The sequence below is a fragment of the Chelon labrosus genome (assembly GCF_963514085.1).
Source record: "Chelon labrosus genome assembly, contig: SCAFFOLD_207, whole genome shotgun sequence".
NCBI classification, from domain to species: domain Eukaryota; kingdom Metazoa; phylum Chordata; class Actinopteri; order Mugiliformes; family Mugilidae; genus Chelon; species Chelon labrosus.
In genome coordinates, this window is record NW_028181620.1 from 1 (window position 1) to 9,191 (window position 9,191).

At 42.1% G+C, this 9,191-nt stretch overlaps 1 long non-coding RNA gene across 1 annotated transcript; it reads right to left on the bottom strand.

Moving 5' to 3' along the window:
- Window positions 1-113: 113 nt before the first annotated feature.
- On the bottom strand, window positions 114-5,328 carry LOC311509852. Its single transcript, XR_014699871.1, has 3 exons — window positions 1,003-5,328; window positions 383-919; window positions 114-229 (listed from the first exon to the last, which is right to left on the bottom strand). It is a non-coding gene; the product is annotated as an uncharacterized lncRNA (long non-coding RNA).
- Between the last annotated feature and the right edge of the window lie 3,863 nt (window positions 5,329-9,191).

Below are 9,191 nucleotides of genomic sequence, written 5' to 3' on the forward strand. Positions count from 1 at the left end.
CAAGGTTTTTCCACAGGAGCAGTTTACCAATGGAAGGAAGAGGTTGTATCTTCCTGAAAATTCAGAGAAAAACAATTATCTCTTGTTCAAAAGAAACAAAAAACACAATATGAAGATTAAAAAAATGTTTTACCATTCATTCCAATTAAAATAACTGTCTTTCCCTTGGAAAAGCTTGTTTGCCCGGTGGAGCAGTCGCAGCAGGGAGGAATGATTGGTAACATGCAATCTAAAAAGCAGAATTAGTTTACATATTAGAGTAAAATTAAACCAAAAACTCAACAGTGAAAAACAAAACTTCATCCAGCATGTTTGTTGGAGTAAACCAGGGTTTGTGTAAAATGTATTAAACAGCCTATATAACCTGAGACTTAAAAACTACCTTTTTCATGATAGGAGAATTTCCCTCCCTCATGCAGCTGAACAAAAGTGGATGGCGGCAGGTGTCTGAAGAACCCCTCCACCATGGATGCTCTGTTATGAAGCACCAGGGCCTCATGTTGGGAAAGGTCACAGGCTGTGCAGTAGAGTGACCAGGGTAAACAGTCCCTACACATCACTACTGCAGCCTTGTGTCCACAATGATGGCAAACCCCCTCCTTGGGCTTCTCAGATGACAGCATATTGTTCACCATGAAGGGCCTCATCACTGTCCAATTCTCCAGAGAGGAAGTTTGCCTGTTCCTCCAGTGTGAGGGGAGAGGTTGCTCAGCACCACTTCCCAAGAGGTCTCGGACATCTTGAATGAGGGAGTCTGAAAATGAAAAGGGAAGAAGGCAATGGTAAATCTGGGCAATTACCACATAACAAATTAGGAAGCAAGTATTAAGGGAAAAAAAAACAAAATTTTCGATGGTCACAGTGTCTTCAGTTGTGTCGGTAGACGGAGCACAGGAGGGTGTTACGCTCGCTGAAGAAACTGCAAAAATATGAATATCCATTTAGAACTTGCTCAATGAATAATGAATGCAACTACTGATGAAAAACAAATAAAAAACCAACCAGTAGCTGAATCTCGCTTTCGTTTCTCCCCAGCTCTACATCTTTTTGGCAGAGGTTGGCCATCTTTATCCTCATCAATCCAAACACACAGCTTTGTGGATTTTTTTGACCCTCCACTTGTGGGTTCATGCTGATCCACCTAAATAAACAATTGAGCCACAGAATAAACCACCACCCACCAAGGTTATCGCCACCTACAAACATCTCATTATAAAACCAATGTTATAATATTACATTGTAAAAATTCAGTAGTTCAATAGTTGTGGTCCTGTACTGTACTGACAGATCTAGAAAACCCTTTCTTCATTAAAGAAAAAGAAAATAAAGTGAAATGTTTTGACAGAATTCTGAATGACACTCACTGGCGCTAAAGTGTGAACTCAGCTCAGCACTATAGTTTGCATTTGAATAAAGACATTGAACCAGTACTGTATAGTTCTCTCTTTGCTTGGAGTGTTTTCAGTTTTGCACCTTGATACTTCTTCCCTGCTATAACTCAGAGTCCATTATGGTCTTAGACCTTGTAATTAGCATGTAATTAGTATGCTTTTTCCATCACTGAGATGATGTTACTTACCTTGCACTCATCCAGGAAAGCATCAACCAGGAATATGGCATCTTCGGGGTCAAGGTGATTCATTTGTTCAGCTTGGTTATTTTTCCACGCTTCTTTTTCCTCCTTGTTTACCTTTTCCTGCTTCTTTTCCCTCGTTTCTTTCTTTCTTTCTTTCTTTCCTTCTCCTTCTCCTTCTTCTTCTTCTTCTTCTTCTTCGTCTTCTTCTTCTTCTTCTTCGTCTTCTTCTTCTTCTAACCCATCAATGAGCTCGCACCAGACAGGAAGTTAAATGCACAGAGGATCCGGTAGATTTCAAAATTAAACACAGTGGACAAACATCCCATCGTAACTCGTCACTTTGTCAACATTAGTTTCTCCCGCTGCCACGGAATAATGTGTTGATCAGCAAATCAACCTCCGACATGTAGTGGGCGAGGGTTTGATCCGTCAGACGGAGTGAAATCACAAGGGAGTCCTATGTGGAAACTGGGGCCACAGCTATGCTAGGCGATAGCAGCGTCTATAGCAACCAAAACGTTTCAGTTTCACATTATTCTGGCGAGATCTGAAAAATCTTCGCAACAACGAGCGAGCGAGTGATTATGTACATTCACTGAGTGAATATTATGAAAATAAAATATATATTTCTCGCTAGAAATATAATCAAAACGCATTTTTATGCAGAAACAGCTCAAAATATAGATTTTTTCACTAAAAATTAGAGAAATGTCCGCCATGTTTTTTGTTCTCGCGGCCGGAATCGTGAAAGTCACGTGACTTGGACGCAAAACCATAGGAAAAGAATAGGCAAAAAAAATGTAACAGTCATACAATTCAAGGGCCATTATTGTAACCCCTCTACGTTTTGGCACTTGGACCAACGTAGTCAGGGTACGTTTTTCTATGAGAGTGGGTTGCTCCATACCATGTATCAAAGCAATGATTAGACGAATGGTAGGAGATGTTATGCTCCGGGAGAACAGGTATCAGGAACAGCTTTTGATGTTAGATGGAAAGAACATCTCCCAGGACATGGTCTAAAGTGAGTTGCAAAAGAAGGATTCTAAATGACGTTAATGCTGAAAATCGAGAGAAGTGGTATTAACTGATTAACAGATGGAAACGTTGTAACTTGCTCCCTATGTAGGTATTTTTTTTATATAACTAATGCAATCCATTTAATCATGTAATTCCACATTGAAATATTTTTCTTTTTAAGTATCTAGTTATACAATTGTGTGAAAAAGTATAAACAGGGGGGAAATGATAGAAAAATATTGGGTTTAGGTACTAGATTTAGCAAACAGGTTATATTCATGTTTATACCATGGTCTGGGTGAATACTCGATTCTGATTGGCTGGAGGGTGTGGGTTAAAAAGTGATAATGTACACCTAGGAAAGACGTTCCGTCAAATTGCCTGATGACAGTTCTAAATTATTGCGCTGGCTCAAACGCTAGATGGTAACCATGGCAACGGAGACTCAACGTTATTTCACAGTTTATTCATCGCAAAACAGACAAAACATGAGTGATTTTATCATTTCTTTTTACTTATTTGGTGAGTTTGACAACTTTGAAGAGTGGAATGCAGCAGAAGGAAAAGACAGAAGAGAATATGAAAAGAAAAAGGGGAAGCGACACAAGGAGGTGACACCGGAGGAATTGAACGAATTAGAGGATGACAAGGACGAGATAAACACAAAGAAAACGATTTAGGAAACTATCTGTGAACTTTGATTCTTTGAAACAAAATTTCGCATCATTCTCTGGACACACACAAGTAGCACTGGCCTTCTGAAATGATACTTCGTATCACATAACGTAAGGTTAAGCCATCCTCTCACTTCCCATCACTGATCAACTGCTGCGGTCGGGTCGCTATGGCCAACGCCTGCATACGGGAGATATTAAATAGTGCGCTCGACTTGTAAAAATAAAAAAACGCTCACGATTTTAACTCTAAAACACGTTAAAGTATTATCAATTGATTAAATATTTATTTCTTTCGTAAGTGACCATGGTATAAGCGGGATAATGCCCTTCGAGGTGTCCATTAACAGAAATTAATGGACCTCCGCTTCGCGTCGGACGGTTCACGCCTCCGCGTCGTCCATTAATTTCTGTTAATGGACACCTCGTCGGGCATTATCCCTTACATAATTGACCTTTGGTAAGCCCCGCCCCCCTTAGTTACTGTTGCTACGTCCGACATTCTCTTCTGGGCTCGGGTTTTCTGGTTATCTATAAGGCTCTGGTATCAATATCAAGGAGCAACACTGTTCATGCAAAGCTGGGTACGTCTCTATTCACTTCTATAATCGTTATTACGAAGCAAACGGACTAACGTTACGCACGTATAACGTTGTATTTCTTCAGCGTGTGCTAGCGTATCAACAACTATGCAACTTAAGCTGTAACGGTGATGTTTTGGTTAGCGCCACAGGGTTTTGCGCGCACATCATTGGGCTTATCCATACCCTGGATGCTGTATATATACCGACAGTATAGCCTGCCGAGACCGAAAATATGAGACGCCTGCGTTGAAGTCAATGGAGCGCTGTGGAAAAAGTGTCGGACCCCTGTGGGAGCTCTCTTGGCTTTGATTGGTCAATCTACATTCTAGGGCGGGGCTTAGCCAAAGGTCAATTATGTGCCTTGCTTTTTAGAAAACTTGTTAGTTCAAGGAGAGTGCAGGAGGCCTGAGACCTTGGTGCCACCTGAAGATACTCCCTCTCTCAGTAGAATAGATAACATGTTTGATGACAGGCAGTATGACGTGTACTGAAGACAATCTATCATTGTGTATAAATGCTGTTTCATTTCTCTGTTCTGGGAGCTCCTCTCCCATGACCTTGTGTTGTGTGAGATTCTGTGCACTGTTTGAATAAAGAGACGCTGACTTCAAGATCCTCATTGCAAGAGTGGTCATTTCTTCTTTTTCCCCACACCTTGTCATCATTGCTGTAATGACCACAATTACGGCCGGATGATACAGCAATAAAATGACCAACAGGCAGGTTTGGCGTGTGTAACAGATGAGGCTTTTTATTCATCCATATTACAGAGCACATGAAATCTCCCAGCATAAGACCAGCAACACTCAAGCTGTTAAAATGGCGCCTTTTTATACTGCGTTTCTGCTAATGACCTCGGGAGACTTCATCGACAGGGATCCACTGCCTGCTCACATATTAACACACTTTTCCTTTACTTCAATTATATAAACACACATCCTCACAACCCTATATACATATTCAAATTCCTATTATTAATGAAAACAAACCCACACTAAACCACATTACATTTAGAACAATAAAACACACATATCCCAAAACCCCCCACATCAATTTACACTTGGTTACCCCCGGAACTTTAAAACACGGAGTCCATTGTCTGGGGAAGCCTTTTGCCCGAACACCCTGAAGACAAAGAGACCGGTGACTACAAAATACACCTCATTCCACATTGCACCTACAAACACCTAAAGAGCAACATATTATAATTTACATCCACCATCACATTTCTTTAGCTTAGCTCTTGCTCATTGTTTTATCAATTAAAATATGGCTGCATATTTTACCCCCATGTCCCTCTCTTCCAGGTGAAGCTGCGTGGCCCACTCAGCACCCGCCAGCCAATCCAAGGCCACAAAAGGACAACCGACATGGAGACAAATATTCCAACACTCAATTGTGCAAACTACAGCCATAACAACGTGCAGGCATGCAAACTGGTCAGGGGTCAAAAAGGTGAGAAGAGTGCGCGAAGAGGGAAATGGCCGCGACCCCCCCCCCCCCCCCCCCCCCCCCCCCCCGCTTGGTAAACAGAGATTTACAAAGACAACAGACTACAAATTCACTAATTTATACCAAAAAAAAAAACTTTTGAGCCATTGAGCCTGAACAGCTCAATGGCTGCCTTTCCTCGGGCCTGAAGGGCATATTTCACTGTCTGAATGGAGTTGAATGTGCCAATTTTCATGTTTCCACTTCTTCCGTCAATAATCTCATTCATGAGACTGAACGAGGATTCAACTCTGGGGCCGTGAAAAACAGAGAGATTTCCGGCGTCTGAACGTCTTCTTTTGCTTCTCCCTTGTCGAAGACTGAATTAATGAATTGCTGTAACGTACTGCGGTATTGATCGGTGACGTGCATAGCGCTTGCAAGTGGCGGGTAAAGTCTGTGCATGTTTAATAAACACATAGGGGCTAAGCATGGGGCTCTGACAACACATTTCAATATGTGTTCGCGTCTGTAAATAAAGTCAGCGGTTATATATACCGTATTTCCTCTAATACAGGCCCGGGCCTTTATTTTACTCAAGCACATCGCGGTCCAGGCCTTTATTGGAAGGAGGCCAGAATTAGAGGCAGGCCTTAATTTCTATTTGAGCAAAACGAACTACGAGTAGAATTAATAAAAACAAGATTTTGTGTATATTTGAACCTATAAAATACTAGGTTCATTTATTGAAAACGTACAGTTACCATAACATGGTATGCATACAGAACATTAACAACAAATGAGCGGCGCGACGCGGTCGGAGCGCACTGAGGACAGTGAGTCCGCTGCCGGTCGGCAGTCGCGCCGGGAGCGAGTGGGCCCCGTCCCTCCCCGCACGGAGAGAGGGCGCAGTGAGCACTGATTCCACGACCCCAGGGAAGCGGTGAGGTGAGATGCGGGGGGTCGCTGTAAAGCTCGCGGCCGGAGCCGACGAGCCACCTTCGTCCCGAGCACTTACAGGCCGCGCACCGCCACGGAGGAAATGCGCCCGGCGGGGGCCGGCCGACGCCGGGGAGAGGTCCCGCTGAGGGGATCCTCCCACACCGTGCCGCCGAAACCCTGACCCGCCGAGATGGTTCTAATAATAGCCCCGGCCGCTATTAGAGACCAGCCTTTATTTACCTCCGCTGACAGCGAGACCGGCCAATGTTGGAGACCCGGCCGCTAATGGAATACAGGCCAATATTAGAGGATTTACGGTATATAGAACATTATATTATTATATTATTAAAATATATTAAAATAAAAGTCAACGAGTCCCAACGAAACCCCCCCCCCAAAAAATATTTTCTCCTCGGATTTGCACGAATCACATAAGTCACCCAATTTGGATTGAAAACGGCGAATTTCGCCGAAAGGTGAGGAGTTTGCATGCCTGCAATAAGTGGCGCTACAATAATTGTATAATTATTCTCTCTGTGGCATCAAAGTATGTTAAAACAGCTTCACCAATCACGCACACACTGACATTCAGCCACCAGAGATAAATGCTATGGCTCCATCTGCTGGATAAAGTAGCACACTACTTGAAATGATGATGGAATCAGTAAAACAGTGAAAGTCTCGGCTGTTTTGAATGTAGTCTCTCTGTGGCATCAACAAACAATTGTATAATTATTCTCTCTGTGGCATCAAAGTATGTTAAAACAGCTTCACCAATCATTACAAGTTTAACCAACAGACACACACTGGCAGCTGGCTACCAGAGAGAAATGCTATGGCTCCATCTACTGGACAAAGTAGCACACTACTTGAAATGATGATGGAATCAGGAAGACCGTAAACATTTTATATTCATAACCAGTACAGGCCCAAAGTTTAACGAAAACTCACAATTGTCGCAGTGAGTGATCACGACGGCAATAAGTATGTCCTGACAAAATCTGAAGAGAATCCAATCCCCGACAGTAACAGCAGGTCACATTATAAACACTGTCCAAAATCAAACATTTCCTGTTCACAATAGGTGGCGCGACAATAATTGTATGAATATTGACATATGGATGTGTGCAGATAGGGAATATTAACAAGACTGAAAAGTTTGATGCACTTTGGACTGAATTACAGTACATTTAAAGGTGCAGTAGGCACGATTGCGAAGATCCAGGACTTAGCCAAAAAATTTGAACATCGACAACTTCTCAGTCCCGCCCCACTTTCCGCTAAAGCCCAAAACGGTCTCCCAAGCCCCTCCCCCCACGAGGGAGAGCTGTGCACGATAGAGCGCGTGCATATTGGCCCTGGAACACTGTGCACGAGCAGAGAACCGAGAGAGAGCGAGTAAACAAACTAGCATGGAACACACCGACGTAGTTTTTATAATACCCTTCGTTATTGCTAAATAATTTGACCTAAAGTACAACGATACAGTCGTTATACTTTAGGTCAAAATATTTAGCAATAGTCAACTTTAGGACAAAACCAAGGTTAGGATGTTTCTGAAAGTAGCCTACATCGGTGATGTTTGCTATCAGTAACAGTTAGAAGCATTCATTGTGGCGTTTTTTTCCACAGTTTATCAATTTGCTATATGGTAGATATATGACCGCTACCTGTTGATATGGTTAGACGTTTGAGAGTGAAGCTGAGGCACAGGCCTCAGACGAGGATTACATCCCGGCTCCTTCTACACGCCCGCGGCCAAGTGATGCGACCCGTCGAGGCGTGTCCATGAGCAGTGATTGACACTCTGTTAGATACACCCCTGGGCTTGATTGGTGCATCTGAATGTGGAACGTTGGATGTCTTGCAAATCGCGCTACAGGCTCTAGGTGGGGCCAGAGGAGCCGAATTTTTTTTAAAATGACCTGCTTCATGCAATTATACTTGAACATAGGGTCAGTTTCAGCAAATATGACAGAAAGTTAGTTTTATAAGACTTGCCTACTGCACCTTTAATGCAACTTCCTGTTTCATGGCGCGTCATGAAACTTTGAGGAGCCAGAACACCCACGCCACTTTGACGAAAAGTCAATAAAACCCCGGTCAGGATCGTTTGCCTGTCTTTCGACAACCTATTTCCAAATTTTGAAGTCAATCTGATAAGGTTTAATGCCTGATTTACACACCCTATGAAAAACAACTTTTGTCCAATTTTCAGTTTTATCAAAATACCAGACTTCCTGATGGGTTTAGAATATGGCTCCAATTGAATGGCTGGTCCGTAGATGGCGCAACAAATTTTTCTGCAAATTTTTAGGACTTTTCGTGCATGTTTAGACGTCGTTAGAATTTTAAAAAGACGCAGAAAATAATAATAATAATAATAATAAAAAGAAACACTACGAAAACAATAGGGTCCTTGCAACTCCGTTGCATGGCCCCGTTGGGCCCCTGCACTTCGTTGCTCGGGCCCTAATAATAATAATAAACAGTACGAAAACAATAGGGTCCCTGCAACTCCATTGCATGGCCCCGTTGGGCCCTTGCACTTCGTTGCTCGGGCCCTAATTATTATTATTCATAGAGCGTAGTAGTGACGTAAATCAAACGGTCCAATGACAATAGCGTGATACGAATGGGGCTAGTGGTACATTGAAAAAAACAACGGTCTTTCGGTAGTAAAGCAAGGGTTTGATCCCATTGATTGCTTTTTATGTATTTTATTGTTATATGTATATAATTTATTATCAGCTTTAAACCACATATCCATGTAATGTATATTTTAATTGACAATATAACTTGTCAAAAATTTAATTATTACTTAAAAATACTTCTGAAATTAAGGTAAACCTAGACAAAAATGTGATACAAATGCAATTGTCTATTAAACAAAATGTATGGATAAATTAGTTTAAATGACTATATATAAAAGTTTTAGCAATAAAAAGGCATGGAAGCATGGAA